Source organism: Mus caroli, unplaced genomic scaffold (genome assembly GCF_978045245.1).
Source record: "Mus caroli unplaced genomic scaffold, Mus_caroli_1 scaffold_18, whole genome shotgun sequence".
NCBI classification, from domain to species: domain Eukaryota; kingdom Metazoa; phylum Chordata; class Mammalia; order Rodentia; family Muridae; genus Mus; species Mus caroli.
Window position 1 is genome coordinate 1,422,165 of NW_028227273.1, and position 27,317 is coordinate 1,449,481.

A 27,317-nucleotide genomic window follows, 5' to 3' on the forward strand; every position below is an offset into this window, starting at 1 on the left:
CACCCAATTATTCTAAAAATAATGGTCTTCCTAAAATATAAATCAGATAACCTCTATTATCTTTGGAATCTTTGATTGTATTCCAATGCCTCTGGGGAAATAAAAGTATTTCATAAAATCTCCCCAGACATCCAGTAATAAAATCTCTTCATGATTTGCCTCCAACAATAAGAAGCTTATTGTTCCCTTCACCACACCTCAATACCTATGCCTAGGTACCCTTCTATCCTCTTCCATCCACATTATAAAAACCCCTTCTCATCCAAGATTTTTATGCAAGGTGTTTTACTCTCTTAATACCAAGTCAGATGTATGGGTAGCCTTTATCAATTCTCATGGTACTATAAATAAAATAATATGCTTATTATTTTTTCATTAAAACTGAATGTCTGCTTCTGTGTGGTACTAGTAGCCTACTTTAGTATATCAGATAGCCCAGGCCTACCATAATCTTGCTATGTAACCTAAGAACTCCTATTTACTCCTCCAAAATTCTGGGGTTGCAGGCATGGTCTACAATATATGGCCTAAATATTGGAACCATGAGTTTCACTGTATTACCCCTAAAATTTAGCATGGTCCCAAGGCACATTATCTCTCAAACATATTCCTGATTAAAACTATAATAAACAAGAAATCATGCAAAAACATACCCATTCTACAGAGGAAATAATAATATGGTTGAGGAATGCTACATGTGATGTTATATTAATCACAATATGTGGTTGGATTAATAAGAATGGCCTCTGGAAGTTCATATATTTTCAATGTGTTCCCCAGTTGGTGGAACTGTTTTGGAAGGATTTAGGAGGTATGGAGTTGTTGGAGGAGGGATGTCATAGAAGTGGACTTTGTAGTTTCAAAAGCCCATACCATTTCCAGTTAGTTCTCTCTGCCTTGTGCTTGTAGAATAAAGTGTAAGCTCTCAGCTACTAATACTTCAATGCTATGCCTGTCTGATTGATTGCAGGTATGCTCCCAGACATGATGGTGAACTCTAATTTTCTGAAAGCATAAGCCTCAAATTTAATATTTTCTATGTTATCTTGGTAATGAGAATAGAAAAGTAATTAAGACACAAAGTATAAAAGTTATACAATACAAGAGGGTCTCAATTAGGTGATAAAGAATTCACATTAGGAAAAGGCAATTTCCAAATGCTATCCATTCCAAAAATAAAGGAGTCACAGTAGGTTTTGTGGCTAAAGGTAATAAAACTTTAACTTGACCTTGAAGATTAGGTAGAGTTCAGACGAGGAGCAAGCTGGATTAATACAGCTGCAGTAATGCTTTCTGTGATTGAACAAAATCTCCTAGATTTAAAAACTTCATGAGGGGTTCCTTCCAGTTGCAACCAGCACCAGGCCACCTTGGGTTCGAACTCGGTGGACAGTCCCACAGTCCCCAGAGGACTCTCCACTCCTGAGGTGCCCTAGTACACCCAGGATCACTGGTGAGAGGAACACAACATCTGTTCCAACACAACCGGGAGTGCCTGGAGCCAGCAGGAGCAAGGACACAGGAACCCCAACCGTCAGTAGCTCAGGTTCCTTCCAGTCAGCACTGGTCTACCTTGGTTTCAAATGCATGGGACAACCCCCATGGTACCCAGAGGAGATACCACTTCCAGGCACTCTAACATGCCCAGGATAAGATCTTGGGATCCCAGGCTCACAGGATCCAAGGAGCTTAGTCACACCAGGATCTCAGAGTCTCAGAGGAAGCTTGACTGGAAGAAATCTGAAACATCCAGAATCTCAGGATCACAGGATAACAAAATCACAGGCTCAGAGAGAAAGCTGGACTCTGAGGAGTTCTGACTCAACTGGCATTACAGGAATGGCAGGCTCCAATCAGAAATATTGAGGACAGGGATCACTTGAGAAAATCAGATGGCAGGAGGCAAGCTTAAGAACAGAAGCAAAAGAAACCAAGGTTACTTGGCATCATCAGAACCCAACACACCCACCATATCAAGTCCAGGATTCACCATCACACCAGAAGAGCAGGATATGGAGCTAAAGTCACTTCTCATGATGATAATGGAGGACTATAAGAAAGACATAAATAACTCTCTTTAAAAAAATACAGGAGAATACAGGTAAACAGGTAGAAGCCCCTAAAGAAGAAACAAAATTCCCTTAAAGAATTACAGGAAAACACATCCAAACAGATGAAGGAGTTGAACAAAACCATCTAGAATCTAAAAATGGAAGTAGAAACATTAAAGAAATCACAAAGGAAGACAACTATCTAGATAGAAAACCTAGGAAAGAAATCAGGAACCATCGATGCAAGCATCACCAACAGAATAAAAGAGATAGAAGAGAGAAGGTACAGAAGGTACCATAGAAAACATTGACACAACAATCAAAGAAAATACAAAATGCAAAAAGATCCTAGCCCAAAACATCTAGGAAATCCAGAACACATTGAGAATACCAAACGTAAGGATAATAGGTATAGAAAAGAAAGAAGATTCTCAATTTAAAGGGCCAGAAAATATCTTCAACAAAATTATAAAAGAAAACTTCCCTAACCCAAAGAAAGAGATGCCTGTGAACATACGAGAAACCTACAGAACTCCAAATAGTTTGGACCAGAAAAGAATTTCCTCCTATCACATAATAATCAAAACACCAAATGCACAAAACAAAGAAAGAATATTAAAAGCAGTAAGGGAAAAAGCTCAAGTAACATATAAAGGCAAAACATTCAGAATTACACCAAACTTTGAACCAGAGACTATGAGAGACAGAAGATCCTACGCAGATGTCATACAGACCCTAAGAGAACACAAATTCCAGCACAGGGTAATATATGGAGCAAAACTCTTGAATACCATAGATGGAGAAACCAAGGTATTCCATAACAAAAAACAAATGTATACAATATATTTCTATAAATCCTGCTCTTCAAAGAATAATAAAGGAAAACTCAAACACAATGAAGAAAATTATGCTCTAGAAAAAGCAAGAAAGTCATCTTTCAACAAACCTGAAAGAAGATAGCCATATGACCAGAAATCCAATTCTAACAACAAAAAAGACAAGAAACAACAATAACTTTTCCTTAATATCTCTTAATATCAATGGATTCAATACCCCAATAAAAAGACATAGACTAACAGACTGGTTACTTAAACAGGACCCAAAGCTTCTGTAAGTCAAATGACCCTCTTAAAGGACAAAGTTGCAACCAACAGATTGGGCAAAGATCTTTACCAATCCTAAACTCTGATAGAGAGCTACTATCCAATATATACAAAGAACTCAAGAAGTTCAACTTCAGAGAACCAAATAATCCTATTAAAAATGGGGTACAGAGCTCAACAAAGAATTCTCAACTGAGGAATACCAAATGGCTGAGAAGCACCTAAAGAAAAGTTCAAAATCATAGCCATCAGGGAAATGCAAATCAAACAACCCTGAGATTCCACCTCTTGCCACTCAGAATGGCAAAGATTAAAAACTAAGGTGACAGCAGATGCTGGCGAGGATATGGAGAAAGAGGAACACTCCTCCATTGCTGGTGGGATTGCAAGCTGGTAGAACTACTCTGGAATCAATTTGGTGTTTCCTCAGAGAGTTGGACATAGTACTTCCTAAGGACCCAGCAATACCACTCCTGGGTCCTTAGGAAGTACTATTCTATACCTAGAAGATGCTCTGACATGTAATAAGGACACATGCTCCACTATTTTCATAGCATCCTTATATATAATAGCCAGAAACTGAAAAGAACACAGATGTCCCTCTACAGAGGAATGGATACAGAAAGTGTGGTGCATTTATGCAATGGAGTTCTACTCAGCTATTAAAAACAACGAATTTATGAAATTCTTAGGCTAATGGATGGATCTGGAGGATATCATCCTGAGTGAGGTAACCCAATCACAAAAGAACACACATATGTACTCATTGATAAGTGGATATTAGCCCAGATGCTCAGAGTACCCATGATACAATTCGCAAAACACATGAAACTCGAGAAGAAGGAAGACCAAATCGATCTTTCTTAAAAGGGGGAACAAAATATCCATGGAAGGTGTTACAGAGACAAAGTTTGGAGGAGAGCCTGAAGGAATGACCATCCAGAGACTGCCCCACTTGGGGATCCAACCTATAAACAACCACCAAACCCAGACACTATTGCAGATGCCATCAAGAGCTTGCTGACAGGAGCCTGATGTAGCTGTCTCCTGAGAGGCTCTGCCAAGTGCCTGACAAATACAGAACTGGGTGCTACAGCCATCCATTGGACCAAGCACAGAGTCCCCAAGGAAGGAGCTAGAGGAAGCATCCAAGGAGCTAAATAGGAGAAACAACAATATGAACTAACCAGTACCCCCCCCAGACCTCCCTGGGACTAAACCACCAATCAAACAAAACACATGGTGGGATTCATGGCTCTAGCTGCATATGTAGCTGAGAATGGCCTAGTCAGTCCAATGGGAGGAGAGGCCCTTGGTCCTGTGAAGGTTCTATGCCCCAGTATAGGGGAATGCTAGGTCTAGGAAGTGGGAGTTGGTGGGTTGGTGGGCATGGGGAGAGTGGAGGAGATAGGGAGTTTTCAGTAGGGAAACCAGAAAAGGCAATAACATTTGAAATGTAAATAAAGAAAATATCTAATAAAATCATTTAAAAAACACATTTTATACGAGAGAGAGAGAGAGAGAGAGAGAGAGAGAGAGAGAGAGAGAAAGAGAAAGAGAGAGAGAAAATGGAAAGTGTTGCATTTCCCTCTCCCTAATTTCTCTCCCCAAGACAGATATAAATACCAAATCCTATAAATATTTCTAAAGAAATTCTGGTATAACATGGGCATACATATACACAGATTATGAATATAATCTTATCCTTTGGGAGTACATACATGATTGTTTAGGTACCAATGAAAATATTGAAAAGTTTCTCCTTTTTTCTTTCAGCTACTGAGGAGTCCATAAGTAGGCTGCCCCAGTGTGCATAACAGACCTACTAATCAACATGTCTTCCCAATATATTGGTATCATAGACAAGTTTGTAATACATATATGCACATTCTCTATTTGTATGCATGCAAGTAATTCTTTAAAATACAATCCCCAGGGTGCAATTTTTGTATTCAAGAAACTTTACCCTTGTGTCTTTATTGCCTTCCATTTTGGAGAACAATAGTCAAATATAACAATCACATTTCTTTTCTGGACAAACCTCCCAAGATTAATTCTCCTGTCACCTACTTTCTTTGTGATAGGTAAAGCTGCTTATCTTCAACTTTGCCATGCAAACATACAAGTAAGCATTTTCCTTATAGAGATGTCGTAAGGAATTAGTCAATAAATGAATGGAGAATTCTTATAACAAACCTGACATAACAAATGCATTCAGAATTCATTAGCCACCCTGAATAATTATCAATCCATATAGCACATAAATACAAATTTGAATTACCTAATTTTTAATGTGTGGTAACCTAATTCACTGTGGTTTTTTTTATACTTAGGCTTTGACTGTACCAATGTACATGCACATAAGTTGCAGTTATTTTATCATATGGCAGTTGTGTGTAGCCTTTGCTCTTGATTTTCCTGCATTTTTGTTATTTTCTTTTTGGTAAATAGAATATTTTACCAGATTAATAAATGTGCTTCTGACTATAAGTTACAAATATTTCTTGAAACTTCTTTTATTTTATTTTTTAGTTACTGCCACACAAATATTTTGTTCAGATAAATTTGTGAATAATGTCTCACTGCTCCTAATTTTATGTGACACTTAGAAATACTTTCTTATTTCACAAGTATTTTTTCTTTTCTTCTAATTAATTTTAGCACTTTACAGACTGATTTTTACACTAAGACTGATTTTTGCTCTCTATGACATTACAATTGCATCCCATTTCATTGTTTCCATGGCTGTGTAGTTGTTTGAGCATCCCTTACTGAATAAGTCAATTTGAATAAGTCAACTTTCCTAGTGTTTCTCTGATGCTTCCTTAACATATACCACATTTAAATATGCATTGAGTCAGTTCCTGCACTCTTTACTACTTGTTTTTAACTTTATATCTCATGTAAATATCCATCCATACAAGTCTCTACAATCATATTTTATTATATGCTTAATATTCCATGAAATTATTCACCAATCCACTTGGTGAAGACATTTAAAGAGCAATAACATGTTTTTAGATTTTTTTCCAAGAATCAAGGTATGTTTATTTTATCAGTGATGCCTACGAAGAGGGAAAGTCTTAATACTTCTTGAGTATTTCAATGATGTTCTTAATTTTGATGCATTAATTTTCTATTTCTAATTAGATTCCTGTTCATTCTTTTTAAGACTTAATAAGTGCTTTCCCTCGATTGTATTTTTCATTATATCTTGTATATTGGAAGACTACTTTTTCTTAATAATATATCAATTTCATTATTCTATTAAATTTTTAGATAAACACTTGGATTTTTTTTTTATTTTATTTTTTATTTTTATTACATATTTTCCTCAATTACATTTCCAATACTATCCCAAAAGTCCCCCATAGCGCCCCCCACTTCCCTACCCACCCATTCCCATTCTTTTGGCCCTGGCATTCCCCTATATTGGGGCATATAAAGTTTGCAAGTCCAATGGGCCTCTCTTTCCATTGATGGCCGACTAGGCCATCTTTCGATACATATGCAGCTAGAGACAAGAGCTCCAGGGTTCTGGTTAGTACATCATGTTGTTCCAACAATAGGGTTGCAGATCCCTTTAGCTCCTTGGGTACTTTCTCTAGCTTCTCCATTGGGAGCCCTGTGATACATCCAATAGCTGACTGTGAACATCCACTCCTGTGTTTGCTAGGCCGCGGCATCGTCTCACAAGAGACAGCTATATTTGGGTCCTTTCAGCAAAATCTTGCTAGTGTATGCAATGGTGTCAGCGTTTAGAGGCTGATTATGGGACGGATCCCTGGATACAGCAGTCTCTAAATGGTCCATCCTTTCATCACAGCTACGAACTTTGTCTCTGTAACTCCTTCCCTGGGTGTTTTGTTCCCAATTCTAAGAAGGTGCACAGTGTCCACACTTTGGTCTTCATTCTTCTTGAGTTTCATGCATTTATCAAATTGTATCTTATATCTTGGGTATCCTAAGTTTTGGGCTAATATCCACTTATCAATGAATACATATTGTGTGAGTTCTTTTGTGATTGTGTTACTTCACTCAAGATGATGCCCTCCAGGTCCATCCATTTGGCTAGGAATTTCATAAATTCATTCTTTTTAATAGCTGAGTAGTACTCCATTGTGTAAATGTACCATAATTTCTGTATCCATTCCTCTGTTGAGGGACATCTGGGTTCTTTCCAGCTTCTGGCTATTATAAATAGGGCTGCTATGAACATAGTGGAGCATGTGTCCTTTTTACCGGTTGGGACATCTTCTGGATATATGCCCAGGAGAGGTATTGCTGGATCCTCCGGTAGTACTATGTCCAATTTTCTGAGGAACCGCCAGACTGATTTCCAGAGTGGTTGTACAAGCTTGCAATCCCACCAACAATGGAGGAGTGTTCCTCTTTCTCCACATCCTCGCCAGCATCTGCTGTCACCTGAATTTTTGATCTTAGCCATTCTGACTGGTGTGAGATGGAATCTCAGGGTTGTTTTGATTTGCATTTCCCTGATGATTAAGGATGTTGAACATTTTTTCAGGTGCTTCTCTGCCATTCGGTATTCCTCAGGTGAGAATTCTTTGTTCAGTTCTGAGCCCCATTTTTTAATGGGGTTATTTGACTTTCTGGAGTCCACCTTCTTGAGTTCTTTATATATATTGGATATTAGTCCCTTATCTGATTTAGGATAGGTGAAGATCCTTTCCCAATCTGTTGGTGGTTTTTTTGTCTTATTGATGGTGTCTTTAGCCTTGCAGAAGCTTTGTAGTTTCATGAGGTCCCACTTGTCAATTCTCGATCTTACAGCACAAGCCATTACTGTTCTATTCAGGAATTTTTCCCCTGTGCCCATATCTTCAAGGCTTTTCCCCACTTTCTCCTCTATAAGTTTCAGTGTCTCTGGTTTTATGTGAAGTTCCTTGATCCACTTAGACTTGACCTTAGTACAAGGAGATAGGAATGGATCGATTCGCATTCTTCTACATGTTAACAACCAGTTGTGCCAGCACCATTTGTTGAAAATGCTGTCTTTCTTCCACTGGATGTTTTTAGCTCCCTTGTCGAAGATCAAGTGACCATAGGTGTGTGGGTTCATTTCTGGGTCTTCAATTCTATTCCATTGGTCTATTTGTCTGTCACTATACCAGTACCATGCAGTTTTTATCACAATTGCTCTGTAGTAGAGCTTTAGGTCCGGCATGGTGATTCCACCAGAGGTTCTTTTATCCTTGAGAAGAGTTTTTGCTATCCTAGGTTTTTTGTTATTCCAGATGAATTTGCAGATTGCACTTTCTAATTCGTTGAAGAATTCATTTGGAATTTTGATGGGGATTGCATTGAATCTGTAGATTGCTTTTGGCAAGATAGCCATTTTTACAATGTTGATCCTGCCAATCCATGAGCATGGGAGATCTTTCCATCTTCTGAGATCTTCTATAATTTCTTTCTTCAGAGACTTGAAGTTTAAAACCCTTGGATTTTTAATATATCACCCTCAATGAAAATCTTTACTTTGCTTTTTCTCTTCTTCTTCCTCCTTTCACTTCCTCCTTCTTCCTCATATCTCTTTATCGTGCTCTGTAGATGGTGTATATATATCCCCATGCAGAGATTCACATGTGTGTACAGGAGCATCTACACATGTGTGTGGTGGCTGAAGGCTGGCATCTTCCTCCATCACTTTCCATCTTATATGTTGATTTATGGTCTCTCACTTGAACCCAATCTTGCCAGTTCAACCATTCTAGCTAGCAAGCTTGCTTCAAGGATTCACTGTTTCCACATTCTGAGTACTGGGGTTACAGGTGGGCCACATGCTCTGCCCAGCATTTATATATGGCTGCTATAGATATAAATTCAGGTCCTCATATATCCACAGAGCTGTCTCCCCAGCACTTGGCTTTTTTACATATTATATTTTTTACCTCTCACCTGGTTCTCTAAGTTGATTACATCTTCTAAAAAAAATCAAGAAATGTTTTCCAGATTGCTAAATACCTTTCTCTGTAGCTATGGAACAATCAGATTTTTTATTATACTAAGGAACAATACAACGCAAATGTACTAACATAAAATAGCCTTATCAGAAAGGGACATTGATTTTCATCAGATGCTATTTCAATCAGAAAAAAAAGTAACGTGCAATTCCATTTATTTTAATCATTTATTTGGTGAATTACATTACATATTTATTAAATTTTTAGCAATTCTAGATTCTATGTACACATATGTATAAATAGAACACACAGACTTATATGTATTGTAGGTATTTTAGGTCGATAGTTAATAGTATGATTCCTTACCATCGTCTCTCCTCTCCTTCCCTAATTAGAGTCCCCCGTTTCTCCCATTTCTCTCATTTGGTCACAAGTATCTCCAATTCCCCTCTCTATTGCTCTCCCAACCCCATTGTCCAACATGGCTCCATCTGAGTGGACAATGCTCCCTCCAAGATCCAAAGCTGCAAGTCCCAGGCTAGCCTAGACTTGACATGAAGACCATGTGTCAAATAAATAAATAAATAAATAAATAAATAAACAAACAAACAAGTAACTGTGGATGTAGCTCAGTGGTAGAGTATACAAGTCCTGTTTTAATTTTATCCCCAGCTGCAAAGACATTTGTTTACCCATATATGTAACTACTTTATTCATAGTAGCCAATGTAAAGAATAAATGTAAGCAATCTAAAAGAAACGGCACATATAACCGAGCCAACAGTGTGTGTGTATGTGAAATGTGATAAGGTAAATGCCCTAAGTGAATGCCTCACATATTTTCTCTCATGTGTGAATATTAACTTTGGAATTTTAGATATGTGTATTCTGTTTGGAATACCCATAAAGGTCTGAAAATTTTTAAAGACCTATTGGGAGGGAATTTCAAGTGCTGAGAGTTAGAATATACTTACTATATAAAGGGTTTAAAGGGAATTGTGAAAGATTGTAAAGCAACAAGAAGCAAAGAACACAAATAGAAGGTAAAACAGCTACTCCGGAAACAACAAAAATACATCACCAAAATATGTCTACGAGATGGATAAAACTGCAACTGCCTACCTGAAAACAAACAAACAGCCACTATATATTAAATAAATGATTCAGAAAATGAAAAATGACATTAAAACTAGACAATGTCAGAAACAGATTGACATGTTGAAGACAGAAATTTAAAATGTCATTTAATTTTTAAAAAGGGCCTAGACCAGAAGCAAAAACAGAAAACTAAGGACAGATACAAGATACAAAATTTTTAATTCAGACACAAATATATTAGTTTCCTCCTAGGGCCTTTGTGTTGCCTGTGGATAAGCTGCAAGGGCTGGGCCTCCAAATCTCTAATTCAGACAGGTTACCTTTCCAACTGACCTCCACTTCCAAGTGTGTGAATTAGAAGCTCTTCGTCAGTATAAACACCCACCAGCAAAATTTTTTTACAAAGTTGTAACATGAATTATAAACTCTTGCTAGCCTGTGTAAAAGACACACAATCCAGGTACTTTATTTACATTTTGTAAGCCTAGTTTGGGCAAGTTTTTGAACTATTCTAACTCAGATCCCAGCAATCTGTCCCTTGTTACCCACCTACCTTTATCTACTGCCCAGTCACAAGCTTTAGCCTTTATTGACCAATTAGCTTGGAGAACAAGTTTACATAGCATCATTTGGTATAGTGTGGATTTCCTAGTCTCTGAGGATCTCCTCCTCATCAGGAGCAACAAGATCTTGGGGACCAGTGTTTAGCATTTAAATACAAACAGCATCAAACCAATCTCTTACACAAAATCATGTGCCACCTAGGCACATAGGTGATGGTGGTCCATAAGATTATAATAACTAGGAATATCATAACCATCTTTGAATAGATGGACTCTGATCATGATGCTTTTCTGTTACCTAATAACAATTTCTTAGAAGTCTATCAATACATTACAACTGATAGAGAAAGAAATAGATTTATTTTTTATTGGATTTTATGATTATAGAAGCCAGCAAGTCCAAAGTATGTGGATAGAGCAGAATGGAGCCCCAAGTAGAGTTGATGCTGTTAGTCAAGCCCTAAGGCAATCTGGACACAGAATTCCATCTTTTTGCTTTTTCTAGATACTGATTTAAACTAATATAAACTAGAAACCTTCAAAGCAGCATCTAGATGTGTTTGAACATATATTTGAGTCTCATGACCAAGCCAAGTGGAAATATAAAACTCATGAGTTTATACAGACACCTAGGCAGAAAAAGAAAGGGAGAAAGAGAGAGAGAGAGAGAGTGAGAGAGAGAAAGAAAGAAAGACAGACAGAGAGAAAGAAAGAAAGAAAGAAAGAAAGAAAGAAAGAAAGGAAGGAAGGAAGGAAGAAAGAAAGGAAGGAAGAAAGAGAGAGAGAAAGAAAAAGGAAAGATAAGAAAAGAAAAGAAAAGAAAAGAAAAGAAAAGAAAAGAAAAGAAAGGTGTTCCTAAGAGCCCAGAATGTAAAGATCTTTTTAAGAGCAGAATTAAGAAAAAAGTTAAACGGTATCTTTTAAAAGATCTGATATGTAGGAAGAAATGAAAATTACTCAGTCAACCATTTGCTCCTTTGGGGGAGTTATGTATTGTAGACTTTACCAAACACTAAAAAGATACTAAGACCAAAAAATATAATGATAACATGTCTCATTTATACTTTTCTCTACATTGATATTTATTTATTCATATGGCAAATTAAAATCCCCTGATTTGAATACTTTTGTTTTTAGCTTATTATTCTTCATTATCCCAAATCCAAGTAAATATTTTTCTAACAATTGTTTATAAATATGGTAATTTCCACCTGCTCTCCTAATTTTTTGCTAAAAGGGGGAGAATAGCTGGCTTTACTCCTGGGAAATTAACAGGAAATATTCATGGATCAAATTCCTGAAGCAATTATTATGGGCTTGCCTGGCAGTCCAATGGTTGTATTCAGTTGCTGGCATTGTGAACTGCATCGCCACAGCCCAAGAAGTGACTAGAGGCCTGGCTTGTTTAGTGTATTGATGATCTCTGTCTTTCACAGCTACAGTACTGGACTGCAGGTGTTTCAAATAGTTGCTTCTGATAATTGGGATAAACAAGAGGTACTAGACTAAAAATCCCTTCACTTGCATATTAGAATTGTGTTTGTAGAGCATCTTACCACTAGCAGGCCCTGTTGGGGGTTAAAAGACATCATACAGCAAGACATAGTTCCTAATTCCCATGTTGGTAGACATAAGTCAGTTAGCTAAAAGTGAACATTAATATGAGTATAATGGATACCTTTGAACTGGAAAATATGCAGTATAATAGACGCTTGTCACAGGGGGTTAAGTCACCAATTGCAACCTAGGGTAGTCAGAAAGACTCCAGGAAATTGGGAGTATTTAAGAGGAAAGTAAAACTCAAGATAATGAATGACAAGCAGGGAAGCAAAAATTCCTGAAAGGAGAGCTAAGGTCTCTGCAAAGGCTCTAGCATAAGAGAAAAAAATATGTGATTTAAAGTATAATAAGTATTCCATACTATGTTTCTAAAAAAATGCACAATTACTAAACATTATGTTGGTGAAATCTCTCAGGAAAAAGACTATATTGATAAATATAATTTACTTTTTAAAAAAGTAAAGTTCTCATCAAAATACTGATATTGTTACATTAAAAATTATATTGGAGCCGGGCGTGGTGGCGCACGCCTTTAATCCCAGCACTCGGGAGGCAGAGGCAGGCAGATTTCTGAGTTCGAGGCCAGCCTGGGTGAGTTCCAGGACAGCCACGACTACACAGAGAAACCCTGTCTCGAAAAGCCAAAAAAAAAAAAAAATTATATTGGGATAGCAAGCTTGTACAACCACTCTGGAAATCAGACTGTCGGTTTCTCAGAAAATTGGACATGGTACTACCGGAGGATCCCGCAATACCTCTCCTGGGCATATATCCAGAAGATGTTCCAACTAGTAAGAAAGAAACATGCTCCACTATGTTCATAGCAGCCTTATTTATAGTAGCCAGAAGCTGGAAAGAACCCAGATTCCCCTCAACAGAGGAATGGATAAAAAAAAATGTGGTACATTTACACAATGGAGTACTACTCAGCTATTAAAAAGAATGAATTTATGAAATTCCTAGGCAAATGGTTGGACCTGGAGGGCATTATCCTGAGTGAGGTAACCCAATCACAAAAGAACTCAAATGATATGTACTCACTGATAAGTGGATATTAGCCCAGAAACTTAGAATACCCTAGATATAAGTTACAATTTGCAAAGCACATGAAACTCAAGAAGAACGAAGACCAAAGTGTGGACACTTTGCCCCTTCTTAGAATTGGGAACAAAACACCCATGGAAGGAGTTACAGAGACAAAGTTTGGAGCTGAGACAAAAGGATGGACCATCTAGAAACTGCCATATCCAGGGACCCATCCCATAATCAGCCTCCAAAAGCTGACACCATTGCATACACTAGTAAGATTTTGCTGAAAGGACCCTGATATAGCTGTCTCTAGTGAGACTACGCTGGGGCCTAGCAAACACATAAGTGGATGTTCACAGTCAGCTATCCTCCCAATGGAGGAGCTAGAGAAAGTACCCAAGGAGCTAAAGGGATCTGCAATGCTATAGGTGGAACAACATTATGAACTAACCAGTACCCGGGAGCTCTTGACTCTAGCTGCATATGTATCAAAAGATGGCCTTGTCGGCCATCACTGGAAAGAGAGGCCCATTGGACTTGCAAACTTTATATGCCCCAGTACAGGGGAACGCCAGGGCCAAAAAGTGGGAGTGGGTGGGTAGGGGAGTGGGGGGGGGGGGGATGGTATGAGGGACTTTTTGAATAGCATTGGAAATGTAAATGAGAAAAATACCTAATAAAAAATTATATTAGAAGAAATTTTAATGGTATAAAATAGAAATATAACAAATGGTACTTACTAAGGTAAAATGAATAATATTGCACCTATTAATACAATAGTGTAAAATTATAAATTAGAGCTACTTTTAACAATATGGGTATATATGAAAAGAATAATAGTCAAAGATAAAATACATGTCCTAGTAAACTATATACCATGTGACATGTTATCTCAATTGTCAACCTGATAGAATATAGAGTCATCATGAAAACAAGTCTCTGGGAATGTCTATGGAAGTATATCAAGAGAGGATTAACAGTGAAGAGAAGACCCACTCCACCTGTGGGTGGAACACTCCTTTGGGATGTGTAAAAATAGAAATTAAGTGAAAGTTTAGCATTCATCTCTCTGTGCACCCTAATGGAGAATGCCATGCAACCAGTCTCCTTATAATCTTTGCCCTTCTTTAAGTTGGTTTGTCAGACATTTAGTTATAGAAAAATAGAAAAGCAGTGGGTATACAAGTTATGGTGGCTTTCACCTGTAATAGTAGCGTTTGGGAAGCAGAATCAGGACCATAACAAACTACATGCCAGCATAGGCTACCTAATAAGATACTATGGAATAAAGAAAAAAGAAGGAAGGAAGAAAAGAAAGGAGGGAAGGAGGGAGAGAGGGAGGGAAAGAAGAATAGTGGAAAAGGAAGGAATACTTTTATTTTAATAATTTATTTATTTTATTCACTTTGCATCTCTATCAAAGCTCCCTCCCTCCTCTCCTCTCAGTCCCATCCTTATAAAGCCCTTGTGCTCATTGTCCATTCCCCTTTTCCTCAGAGAAGGGGGAGCCCACTTTGAGTAATACTCTACCCTGAGACATCTGATCCTAGCAGGATGAGCTAGGCAAATCCTCTCCCACTAAAGCCCAAGTAGGCAGCCCAGGTGGAGGAAGGGGACCTAATACCAGGGAACAGAGGCAGAGACAGCTCCACTCCACTTGTTAGAGGACCCACATGAAGACGAACCCTCACATTTGCTAAAAATGTGTAGGCTAGTTCCAGCCCATGCACACTCCCTGGTTGATGGCCAAGTCTGTGAGCCCCTATGGCCCAGGTTAGTTGACTCAGTAGGTTTTTTTTTTAATTAGGTATTTTCTTCATTTACATTTCCAATGCTATCCCAAAAGTCCCCCATACCCTCTCCCCGCCACTCCCCTACCCACCCACTCCCACTTCTTGGCCCTGGCATTCCCCTATACTGAAGCATCTAAAGTTTGCAAGACCAATGGGCCTCTCTTTCCAATGATGGCCGACTAGGCCATCTTCTGATACATATGCAGCTAGAGACATGAGCTCCGGGGGTACTGGTTAGTTCATATTGTTGTTCCATCTATAGGGTTGCAGACCCCTTTAGCTCCTTGGGTACTTTCTCTAGCTCCTCCATTGGGGGCCCTGTATCCATCCAATAGCTGACTGTTAGCACCCACTTCTGTGTTTGCTAGGCCCAGGCATAGCCACACAAGAGACAGTTATATCAGGGTCCTTTCAGCAAAATCTTGCTAATGTATGCAATGGTGTGAGCATTTGGAGGCTGACTATGGGATGGATCCCCGGGTATGGCCATCTCTAGATGGTCCATCCTTTCGTCTCAGTTCCAAACTTTGTCTCTGTAACTCCTTCCATGGGTAGTTTGTTCCCAATTCTAAGAAGAGGCAAAGTGTCCACACTTTCGTCTTCGTTCTTCTTGGGTTTCATGTGTTTTGCAAATTGTATCTTGGGTATTCTAAGTTTCTAGGCTAATATCAGGTAGATGCCCTCCAGGTCCATCCATTTGCCTAGGAATTTCATAAATTCATTCTTTTTAATAGCTGAGTAGTACTCCATTGTGTAAATGTACCACATTTTCTGTATCCATTCCTCTGTTGAGGGGCAACTGGGTTCTTTCCAGGTTCTGGCTATTTTAAATAAGGCTCCTATGAACATAGTGGAACATGTGTCCTTCTTACCAGTTGGATCATCTTCTAGATATATGCCCAGGAGAGGTATTGCTGGTTCCTCAGGTAGTACTATGTCCAATTTTCTGAGGTTCCCTTTCCCAGTTTCCCTTCCAGAACCCTCCTTTGAGTCCTCCTTCCTCCTGATTCTGGTAGAATTTTGGGAGTCGCTTATGTACACATCTGCAAATAGGAATACTTTGATTTCTTCTTTTCCAATTTTATTCCCTTGATCTCCTTTGGTTCTCTTATTACTCTAGCTAGACCTTTAAGTTCTGTATCAAAAAGATATGGAGAGTGAGCAGCCTGGCCTTGTCCCTGATTTTAGGAGGATTGCTTAATGTTTCTCTCCATTTAATTTGATGTTGGTTATTGGGTTGCTTTATATTTTCTTTATTGTGTTTAGGTATCTGCATTGTATCCCTGATCTCTCCAAGATTTTTAACATGAAGCGGTGCTGAATTTTGTTAAGACTTTTTCAGAATCTAATAAGATGATCATGTGGGGTTTTTTTCTTTCAATTTGTTTATATGGCAAATTATATTGATAGATTTTCATATACTGAACAATCTCTGAATTGCTGGGATGAAGCCTACTTGATAATGGTAAATGATGTTTTTGAAGTGTTCTTGGATTTTGTTTGCAAGTATTTTATTGAGTATTTTTGCATCAATATTCATAAGAGAATATGGTCTGAAATGATCTTTCTTTGTTGAGTCTTTGTCTGGCTTATGTATCAGAGTGGCTGGTGCCTCATTGGCAATGTTCCTTTTATTTAAGGAGTATTGGTATTAGCTCTTCTTTGAAAGTTTAGTAGAATTTTGCACTAGAATCCTAGGATCTTTTTAGGTTGGGAGACTTTTAATGCCTGCATCTATTATAGACCATTTAAAGAGTTTATCTGATCTTTGATTTATCTTTGAAAAGTGTTATCTGTCTAGAAAAGCATGTATTTTATTTAGATTTTCCAATTTTGTGGAATACAGGCTTTTGAAGTAAGACCTAATAATTTTTTAAAGTTCTTCTTTTGTTGTCTTTCTTTTTATTTCTGATTTTTCTTAATTTAAATACTGTCTCTGCCTTTTTGTTAGTTTGACTAAGAGTTTACCTATCTTGTTTATTTTCTCAAAGAGCCAGCTCTTGATTCCACTGATTCTCTATGTTGTTCTCTTTATTTCTAATTTATTGATTTCAGCCTTGAGTTTAATTATTTCCTGCCTTCTACTTCTCTTGGGTACATGTGCTTCTTTTTGTTCTAAAATGTTCAGGTGTGGTGGGAAGTTGTTAGTATAAGATCTCTCCAATTTCTTTTTTTTCTTTTTTTTTTTGATACATTTAAAAAAAAATTATTGGTTATTTTACTTATATACATTTCAAATGTTACCAGTTTCCTTATGTAGGCACACGATGCTGTTAACACTGCTTTCATTGTGTCCCATATGATTGGGTATGTTGTACTTTTATTTTGATTGAGTTGTAGAAAGTCTGTAATTTCATCCCAGACCCTGAGAGCACTGAGTAGGGAGTTATTTACTTTCCATGCCTGTATAGGCTTACTGTTGTTTCTGCAATTGTTGAAGTCCAGTTTTAATTCATTTTCATCTGATAGTATGCAAGAAGTTATTTAATCTTCTTGTATCTGTTGAGGCTTGCTTTGGGCTGAGTATATGGTCAGTTTTGGAGAGGGTTCTTGTGAGGTGATGAGAAGAAAGTATACACTTTTATGTTTGGGTGAAATGTTCTGTAGATATATGTCAGATCCATTTGATTCATAACATCTGTTAGTTTCATTATTTGTCTACTTATTTACTTCCTCAATGACCTGTCCATTGGTGAGAGTTGGGTATTGAAGTCTCCCACTATTATTATGTGGGGTTCAATATTTGATTTAAGCTCTCGAAACATTTCTTTCAAGAATGTGGGTGTCTTTGCATTTGGGGCATAAATGTTCAGAATTATGATGTCTTCTTATGAATTTTTCCTTTGATGAGTATAAAGTGTCCTTCCCCAACTCTTCTTATGACTTTTGGTTGAAAGTCTATTTTATTAGATATTAGAATGGCTACACAGACTTGTTTATCGGTTCCATTTGCTTGGAACGCCCTTTTCCAGTCCTTTATTCTAAAATAGAGTCTATCATTGTTACTGAAGTGTATTTTTTGTATACAGAAGAATAATGGATTCAGTTTATGCATCTGCTGTTTTAATCTGTCTTTTTATTGGTGAATTGAGTTCATTGATGTTGAGAGATATTAATGACCAATGATTGTTAGTATATGTATGTTAGTGTATGTGTGTGTGTGTGTTTGTGTGTGTGTGTGTGTGTGTGTGTGTGTGAGAGAGAGAGAGAGAGAGAGAGAGAGAGAGAGAGAGAGAGAGAGATTTCCTTTGGTTTTGCTCATGTGAAATTATTAATTTCTTGTGTTTTTAGGGTGTAGTTATTCTTCTTGTGTTGAAGTTTTCCTTCTGGTATCAGCTCTAAGGATGGATTAGTGGAAAGATATTCTATAAATTTGGTTTTGCCATGGAATATCTTGATTTCTGTATCTATTGTAATTGAATGTTTTGCTGGGTGTAGTAATATGGGCTGACATTTGTGGTCTCTTCAGGTTTACAAGACATCTTCCCAGGATCTTCTGGCTTTTAGGGTCTCTAATGAGAAGTCAGGGGTAATTCTGATAGGTCGGCCTTAGCCTTTTACCCTTACAGTTTTTAATATTCTTTCTTTGTTCTGTACATTTAATTTTTTTTTATTATTATGCAGTGAGAGGGTTTTCTTTTCTGGTCCAATTATTTGGTGTCCTGTAAGCTTCTTATATGTTTCTAGGCATCTCTTTCTTTAGATCAGGAAATTTTTCTTCTATTACTTTGTTGAAGATATTTATTTCCTCTTTGAGCTGTGAATAGTCTCCTTCCTATTATTCTTAGGTTTGGTCTTTTCATAGTTTCCAAGATTTCCCCGATGTTTTGTGTCAGGAGGTTTTTAGATTTAAAATTTTTGTTAACTGATACATCAGTTTCTTCTATTGTATCTTCTATGCCTGATATTTTTTCTCCCATCTCTTGTATTTTGTTAGAGATACTTTTGTCTATAGTTCCTGTTTTCTATGTTTTCCTATCACTAGGGTTGCCTCAGTTTGTATTTTCTTTAGTGCTTCCATTTTAGGTCTTGAAAAGTTTTATTCATTTCCTTCACTTGTTTGATTATATTCTCCTATATTTGTTTATATTTATTTGTTTCCTTATTAAGGGCCTCCGATTGTTTGATTGTGTTCTCCTATATTTCTTTAAAGTATTTATTTATTTCCTCTTTAAAGGCCTTTATCATCTTCATAAGACTAGATTTACAGACATTTTCTTGCTCTTCAGGTGTGTTAAGATACCAGGGCTTGCTGTAGTAGGATAGCTGGGTTCTGAAAGTGCTACATTACCCTGGCTTTTGTTTTGTGTTTTTGTGCTGGCCTTTAGCATATAGTTGTCCCTGGTGTTGGTCTGCCTGGTAGTCTCTGGTGACAGCAGACCTCTGTAACTACAGGTAGAGCAGCAGGCTTCTAGGGATGCAGAGAGCTGTGGCCCAGAGTTAAAGTACAGATTGGGATTGCAGGTAAACGTAGAAGATGAAATAGCTAGGGGTGAGCAGACTTCACAGCTGTTAGGTTTTCCTGGGGACACTGAAAGGGATTGTGGCATGGATATCTCACCTAGTTGTCCCTGATGGTTGTTGTGCTCTAGGGATGCAGGCAGAATGAAATGAAGATCAAGGACTGCAGGTAGAGGTTTGAACCTAATCCAAGTACTATCTATCCTCCTGTGCCTTAGAGCTAGCTGGAAATGTCTGCAGAATTTAATTTTTCAGTGTATTTTGTGTAGTTCCCTTGTGTCTTTTTCTGTAGGGCTGTTGGACTTGTCTGATCCTGCAGAGCTCAAGTCCTGATCCCAGGAGTAGCAGGAGGGCAAAAATCCTTACAGATTGTGAACCCATCAGAGATGTACAGTGCCCATTTGCTCACTTGGACACTCTGGAAAAACTTTTTTTTAAGTTGAAATACTTTATACTTCAAAGAAATTATCCAAAGATGAAAAGACAACACAAATTATATTTAAAATCTACAAATAATATAATCTAGAATTATTAATAGTTATACATCAATAGTTTTAAACAATGCACATAAAAATAAGCAGTATCTATGATGGTTGGTATTGTCAACTTGATAGAATCTAGAAGATGAAAGAGATAGATTTCTAGGCATACTTGTTGGGGATTACCTTAAGTACATTCATTGACGTGAGAAAACCTACCCACTGTTGATGACATAATTCCTGAACTAGGATCCTTGAGTATACAAACAAATTATTCAACCAATAAATGGCTTAACTGGTATACAATTTTCAAAAGAAAAAAGTACATATGGACAATAAATACTTGGAAACGTGTTCAACACCTTTAGCCTTTAGGGAAACATAAAGCAAAACTTCTTCCAGAAGTCATTATGGCTATCAAGAAAACAAATGCTGAATGTAAGGAAAAAGGAATTCTTACACACTACTTGTGTAAATGAGAGTTTATACACCCACCCACTATGAAGATCAGAGTGGAAAACTGAACTAGCTTATAACTTATCTATAGCACTACAGAATTGTACACTTGAAGGGCCTCTTGTCAAAACATGAGAGATTCTTGCATATTTTGTTTACTGCTGCACTATTGGCAATGGTCAAGAAATGGAACCATCAGAAGTGAACAGATAAAGAAACTATGGCATATGTACACAAGGGAAATTCAGTCATCCCTAAAGGGAAATGAAATAATTTCATTTGTGGGAAATTTATGGAACTGGAAATCATTATGTTAAGCAAAAGAAACCAGACTAAGAAAGACAAATGTTATGTGTTTTCTCTTATATTCAGAACCTTACATTTAAAAGTGTGTTTATGCATGTGTCTGTGTATGTATGTATGTATGTATGTATGTATGATGTATGCATATATATGTATATATGTATATATATATATATATATATATATATATATATATGTGTGTGTGTGTGTGTGTGTGTGTGTGTGTGTGTGTGTATCCTCAAAGGACATCATGCTAGGGTAGGAAGATATCTTAATTGAGAAAAGAAGATAATAAATTATATGTGACATAAGAGCAGAAAGGGGGACTGAGGTTAGAAGGGAGCCAGCCAGAGGGTCCTGGAGACTTCACGCTATTAAGCTATGTATTGAGATAAATATGTATGAAACTGTCATAATGAAATCCAGTATTTTTTATATTGATTTAAAATTAATCTTAATATTATATTAAAAAAGTATATAGATAAGAATCACCAACAACTCTATGAAAAGATATTCAAAATCCATCAATCCCAGGGTAGTGCAAACCAAAACATCTATCTAGTTAATAACTGTACACAGTAGATATAACAAGGATTGTCAGTGATGAAGAGAAACAGGCATTCTTTTTTTTTTTTTTTTTTTTTTTTTTTTTGGTTTTTCAAGACAGGGTTTCTCTGTATAGTCCTGGCTGTCCTAGAACTCACTTTGTAGACCAGGCTGGCCTCGAACTCAGAAATCCGCCTGCCTCTGCCTCCCGAGTGCTGGGATTAAAGGCGTGCACCACCACCGCCCGGCGAAACAGGCATTCTTGAGAAGGATCTGGAACAGAAAGTGTAGGAGTCCTCTTCCTGGATCTCTCCAACTTGTTCTCCGTTCATAAACAGACCTGCTCCAGCTTCCCTAAGTGAAGAACCCTGACCTTTAAGGGTAAATCAAATAAACCCTTTGTTTCTGAGTAGCTTTTGGTCACAGTGTTTCATCACAGTAACAAAAAACTAATTAGAATATGTCTTTTATGTATATAAAGGCCAGTGAATTTTGTGCTTTAATCAGATAGATTATACATATATGAATAAATCATTTTTCAGAGAGCCAATAATATGTCTAATATTAGCAATGGGCAATGACAAATGATATTTTCTTAAGCAAGACCATCCTATGATAACAGTATGATTGAAGGATGGAGAAAAAGCTGAAGAAGGGGAGTCTGTGTGTGGACTAACTGAACAAGAAAACAATTAAAATAGAGTTTTTGCTTAATTTGCATTAAACCAGTAGGTATAACAATTGACATGTCAGAATAAACAGAATGAAAGTTCAGAGAAAGTAAACGTTCTAAACACTAGGGAGAAGGAAAATAATGAATTCAGAAAAAAATGAGGTGAGATTTTAGGAGATTATGTGTGAACAGAAAATTTAAGTGAACAGTGGACTTTTTCACAGTGAAAGCTGTCTTTTACTAAAATAAACCTACCATACATTATTTGCTTAGCTACATGGTCTTCACTTTTTTCGTAAAAGAACTAGGGGAGTGTTCTGTCAATGTGAAAGAAAACTCTGCTCAAATGTGTACATGAAAACAGGAACAAAATTTTTTTTAAACATGAAAAGAAAGAAAAAGAAATACAACTACTTCAAAGTACTCCCTTGTCTGGTCTGACAGTTTGAATGTTCCCATAAAGGATGATAAAATGAGCTTTATCTTTTAAATAAATGCATTGACCTGAACATATATGAAGGCCGTGCTGGCTAAAAGAGGAAATTTGTAGTTGTATCTGTCCAGTGATGTTTTTCTTTCTCAGATGTTTCAATATCCCCCCAAAAATCAAGAGTGGAGCATGACAAGCTGAGAAATGCTGGTTGAGGTAATTTACTAGGCTAGAATCCTATTGTCACAGAAGAAAAGTAAATCAAATTAATGAGGCCCATGGAGACCCAGGAGGCTGTGGTCAATCAGAAGCCTGCCTTAGTGTGTTTCACAAGTGCTATGTGCAGCCTGGCAGCTCTTTTTTGTTTGTGTCTCTGGCAACCAAACTTTCCAGGAAGCAGATCACCACCATGTGTTCTTCCCACCACATGGTTAGATGTTCAGGAAGCAAACATCCTAAAGCTCAAAAGTCTCACTTTAACTCTACACTAATCAGGGTGAACAGGTTAATGCTATAGTTGGTTAGTTTATTCTATATTGTGGTTTTTGGAAGTATCTTTTTCAAAAACATAAGATAGCATCAAGAAGTCAGAAAGAAAAATGATTCTCCTAATCTAGTGTTTTGTTTTTTTTTTTTTTCCATTTTCCTTTCTAACAAGTGAGTTGGCCTCTCTATACTTCTGTCTCCTCTTAGGTAAAAAAATAAATAGAACTGACTATCCATTGTATACAGCTCCAAAATTGTATCAAGTACAAAAATTAATTCTTTGAAGTAGGGTCTAGCCTAGTGTTAGAGCACACACTTGCAATTTTAGGACTAGAGGGGTTGAGGACCAGAGTAAACCCACCTACTTAAATCTGGATTTAAGATTGATTACTTTTATTCCCAGACAGGCTTTTACTTTGTAATTCAGGTTATCCTAAAATTTGCTTTATTGCTAACAACCTTGAACTCCTGATCTTCCTGCCTCAGCATCCTTATTGGTGAGATTACAGGTATGTGTCATCTTGCTTAGCTCTTAAATCAGCTTAAATCAGCTTTGGCAGAAGGCACTCGAAAAAGCTAATGCTACAGCAAATACAGGTGTTCCTGAGCTCCTGAAAACATACAACACTTACCTACCTAGATTCTAGTTAATATTTCAACTCACTGTATAAGGTCAGATATGGCCTACTATGAACTAATACAACTCAAAAGAAATACAGATCAAAATAATAATAATACAGATTAAAGGAAAAGTATAGTTTCTACTGAATATATATTGTTCTCTGTGTGTGTATGCTTTGGTATATGCATATGTATGTATGTATGTGTGTATATATGTGGTATATTCATGTATACATATCTGTATGAAGGTGTATGCACATATAGAAACCAGAGGTAGACATGAGATTTCTTCTTCTATCAGTTTTTACCTTATATTTTTGGAGTCAATGTCTCTCACAAAACTTGGAGCTTACTAACTGGCTAGACTAACTTACCAGCAAGCTTCAGGGATTAGCCTGACCCCTTCCCTTCACCTCCACATTCTGGAGTTACACACACATCATTGTCTGGAATATGCTTTACTTCTCATCACTGTGAAGATGAAAGTCCTTTCCTAGACCACACAGGCACTCAGAGACTAACTGTCTCTGAGACAGGGCTACTGCTGGTTCAGGCTTACCTTGACTCTGAGGTTGTAGGAAGAGGGTACATATGTATTTATGTGTATATGTATTAGATATTTATATAAAGAAGTAATTTCTTTGGAAGTCTTCCTCAAAATACAAAGATAAACTATCAAGTTTATGAGGACATAAAAATGGATTTCATTTTCTAAAGATATACACTGGCAGTAGAGTAGCATAGCAGAAAGATTTTGTGCTTCTCAATGCAAAGCAAGATGTGTGAATATCTAAACAGACTTGTGTTAATGATTCTTGAGCTTTCTGAAGGCCAGTAGCTAGTTGCAGATCCCAAGGCAGTCCTGAAAGTCCATGTTGGTACCTCTCTCCTTTGTAAACCAGGAATAACAATACCTCAGTCAGGCTCTATGAGCTTTCTCAGAGGCTACATAAGCTAACTAGCTGGAATTTCTTCACTTAATTAAAACAGATGCTTTTAAAGATGCAAGGCTTTTTAAATAATTCTATCATACTTGTGGTAGGCTGACTTTGCTGAGATGATGTTGAGAGTGAAGCTCTGTGATCTCTCCACTAGGGCAATATTAATGAACATATTTAAAATTAGCAATGAAAAATATTTAAAGTTTCTAGGATATAATGAAATATTTTACAACAAAATGAGAAGCTATTCCTATACAAAACCTGTAAAAATTCAACAATAGGACACTGTAGTATTGAAGACATGGACTGTTCATATTTAACAAAAGCCCTGCCTTGCAGAAAACAAAAGGGAAAACTAAGTTGTAGTAGACCCAGCTGCCAAATGCCAACTCAAATCTGCCTCAGGCTCCTTGGGATGCAGTTATAATTCAAATTGTCTCTGAAGCCAGGAAGCATTAACAGACTCTATGTTTTGCTAGTGCTGTTTAGATAAGGCCCTACATCAAGCAGTAGGTGGCAGTTGGGAAGCACCTGTTCTGTCACCAACTCCTAATATTTCCATCAGCACCAGACAGAACAGCTGGTGAGAACTACACTCTCCCTTTCCTACACAGCACTGAGTTACCCCAGTGGGCTGGACTGGGCAGCAGGCCAACCTTCATATCTGCCAGCCTCCTCAGGCAAAGACATGTGGCAACTAGTGAATATTAATTGTTCCCTTCCTCTCTTGTCCTGGGTTATAGAAACTTCCCATTAGGTAGTAGCCACAGCCAGAACATGACAATAGTTCTAGCTTCTCTCTCTTCCATCTCTAATAGCCTTATTGCCTATAGAGAAATATCAGATGTGATAACTGGGAGAACCTAGTTCTTCCCATGAGCTCTGGCCCCAAAAACAAACAAACAAAAAGATTCTGCCCAAGTGGAGGTAAGAGCTGTCTTAAAGAGTGACAACAATCTTTGTCAAGAAGGTTAATTTTAGTTGTATCCAACTAGAATAGTTACTAGACTGTTATAGAAAAAAATGGTAAAGCTATCAGCTGGGAGTTGATTTGGCTTTTTAAATAAACTACAAATTCCAAATACTTTAAGCTTTTAAATTAAAGCAGAAAGACACAGTTTCCTAGATAAAGCCAGTCATCCCTGGTCATCAGCAAACACTGTGCAAGCCTAAGGTAGTATTTTCAGAGCAGATATAAAATATTATACATTAGAGAAGAGATATATCTTAAACTAACCCAACCAATTCACCAAATGAAAACAACCCTCCAGGTAAGGTTTCTATATGTAGACTTACCGTATGTATTAACTTAAATGTAGAGCTATTAAACTTCCAAAGATACACAATCTCTATGCTCAGTAAGCAGAGGGACTAGAAGTTTGCAGAGGCACAAATATTGGACTTCTTATGCAGAGACTTCAGGCAGGTATTAGAAAAAAATGTCTGAAGAGCATACCAAAAAGATTGTGCCTAAAAAGTCAAAAGAATGCAGTGTTGCACCAAATAAATAGTATCAGTGAGGACACCCAAATTACTCCCAGAAACTATAAAAATAAACCTTCTAAGGGTAAAACTGAAAAGTAAGATTGCCAAACATACAGAAACTTCAAGGGGACTAACAATTATTTGAAGAGCCAACAGAAATAATCAGCAAACTTGAAGGTGAACTGGTTAAGATTGTTCAATCAGAAAAACAGAAACAACAAAGTTAAATCAAAATTAACATGTCTTGGGGTGTTGTGGGTTTTTAAAAGGGGGAGGGAAGCTAACCCACCAATATGAACCTAGTAGAAAATTTAAAAGCAAAGGGGAAAAATATGCATTTGAAGACAGTGATTACCAAATGGCTAAAGACATCTTACACACCACAAAAACAATCCATACAAGCAAGATGCTCAGAATGCTCTGGGTTAGAATAAACACAAGCAGTTGCTATCTTCATACCACACATAAAATACTGAAAATAAAAACTGGAGAAATTCTCTAGCTCCTCTATTGGAGGCCCTGTGTTCCATCCAATAGCTGACTGTGAGCATCCACTTCTGTGTTTGCCAGGCACTGGCATCACCTCACAAGAGACAGCTATAACAGGGTCCTAGAGGGGAACACCAGGGTCAAGAAGTGGGAGTTTGGTTGGTAGGGGAGTGGGGAGGGGGAGGGTATGGGGAACTTTTGGGATAGCATTTGAAATGTAAATAAAGAAAATACCTAATAAAAACTATAAAAAATTGGAGAATTAGTACAAAGAAAAAAAGATTCATTGTATAAAGGTAACCTATATGAGGTTAAAGCCCAATTTCTCATCAGAAATTATGAATGACACATTCAAACAATGAGAGAGCAATGTCCCATATGCCCAGCCACAGACAGTAACTTCTGACAATGATATAAAGAGACTGGAACCCAAACACCAGCAGTGGCAGCTTGGAACTATGCACTTTCTATGAAACCTGCTGGGCTGGAGAGATGGCTCAGTAGTTAAGAGTACTGACTGCTCTTCAAAAGGTCATGAGTTCAAATCCCAGCCACCACATGATGGCTCACAACTGTCTATACAGCTACAGTGTGCTCATATATATAAAACATAAATAAGTAAATCTATGAAAACTGCTTAGACTGTTTCTCAAAAGTTAAGCACTGAGTTTGTGATTCAGTGATTTCACTTCTAGTTATATACCCCAAAAGACTGAAAGTATATCTACACAAAAAACTTTTATATATGATATACATATGTACCACAGAAATAACCTAAATGCTCAAAGAAGTGAAATACAAGGATCTATAGTGAGTATATAGAACAT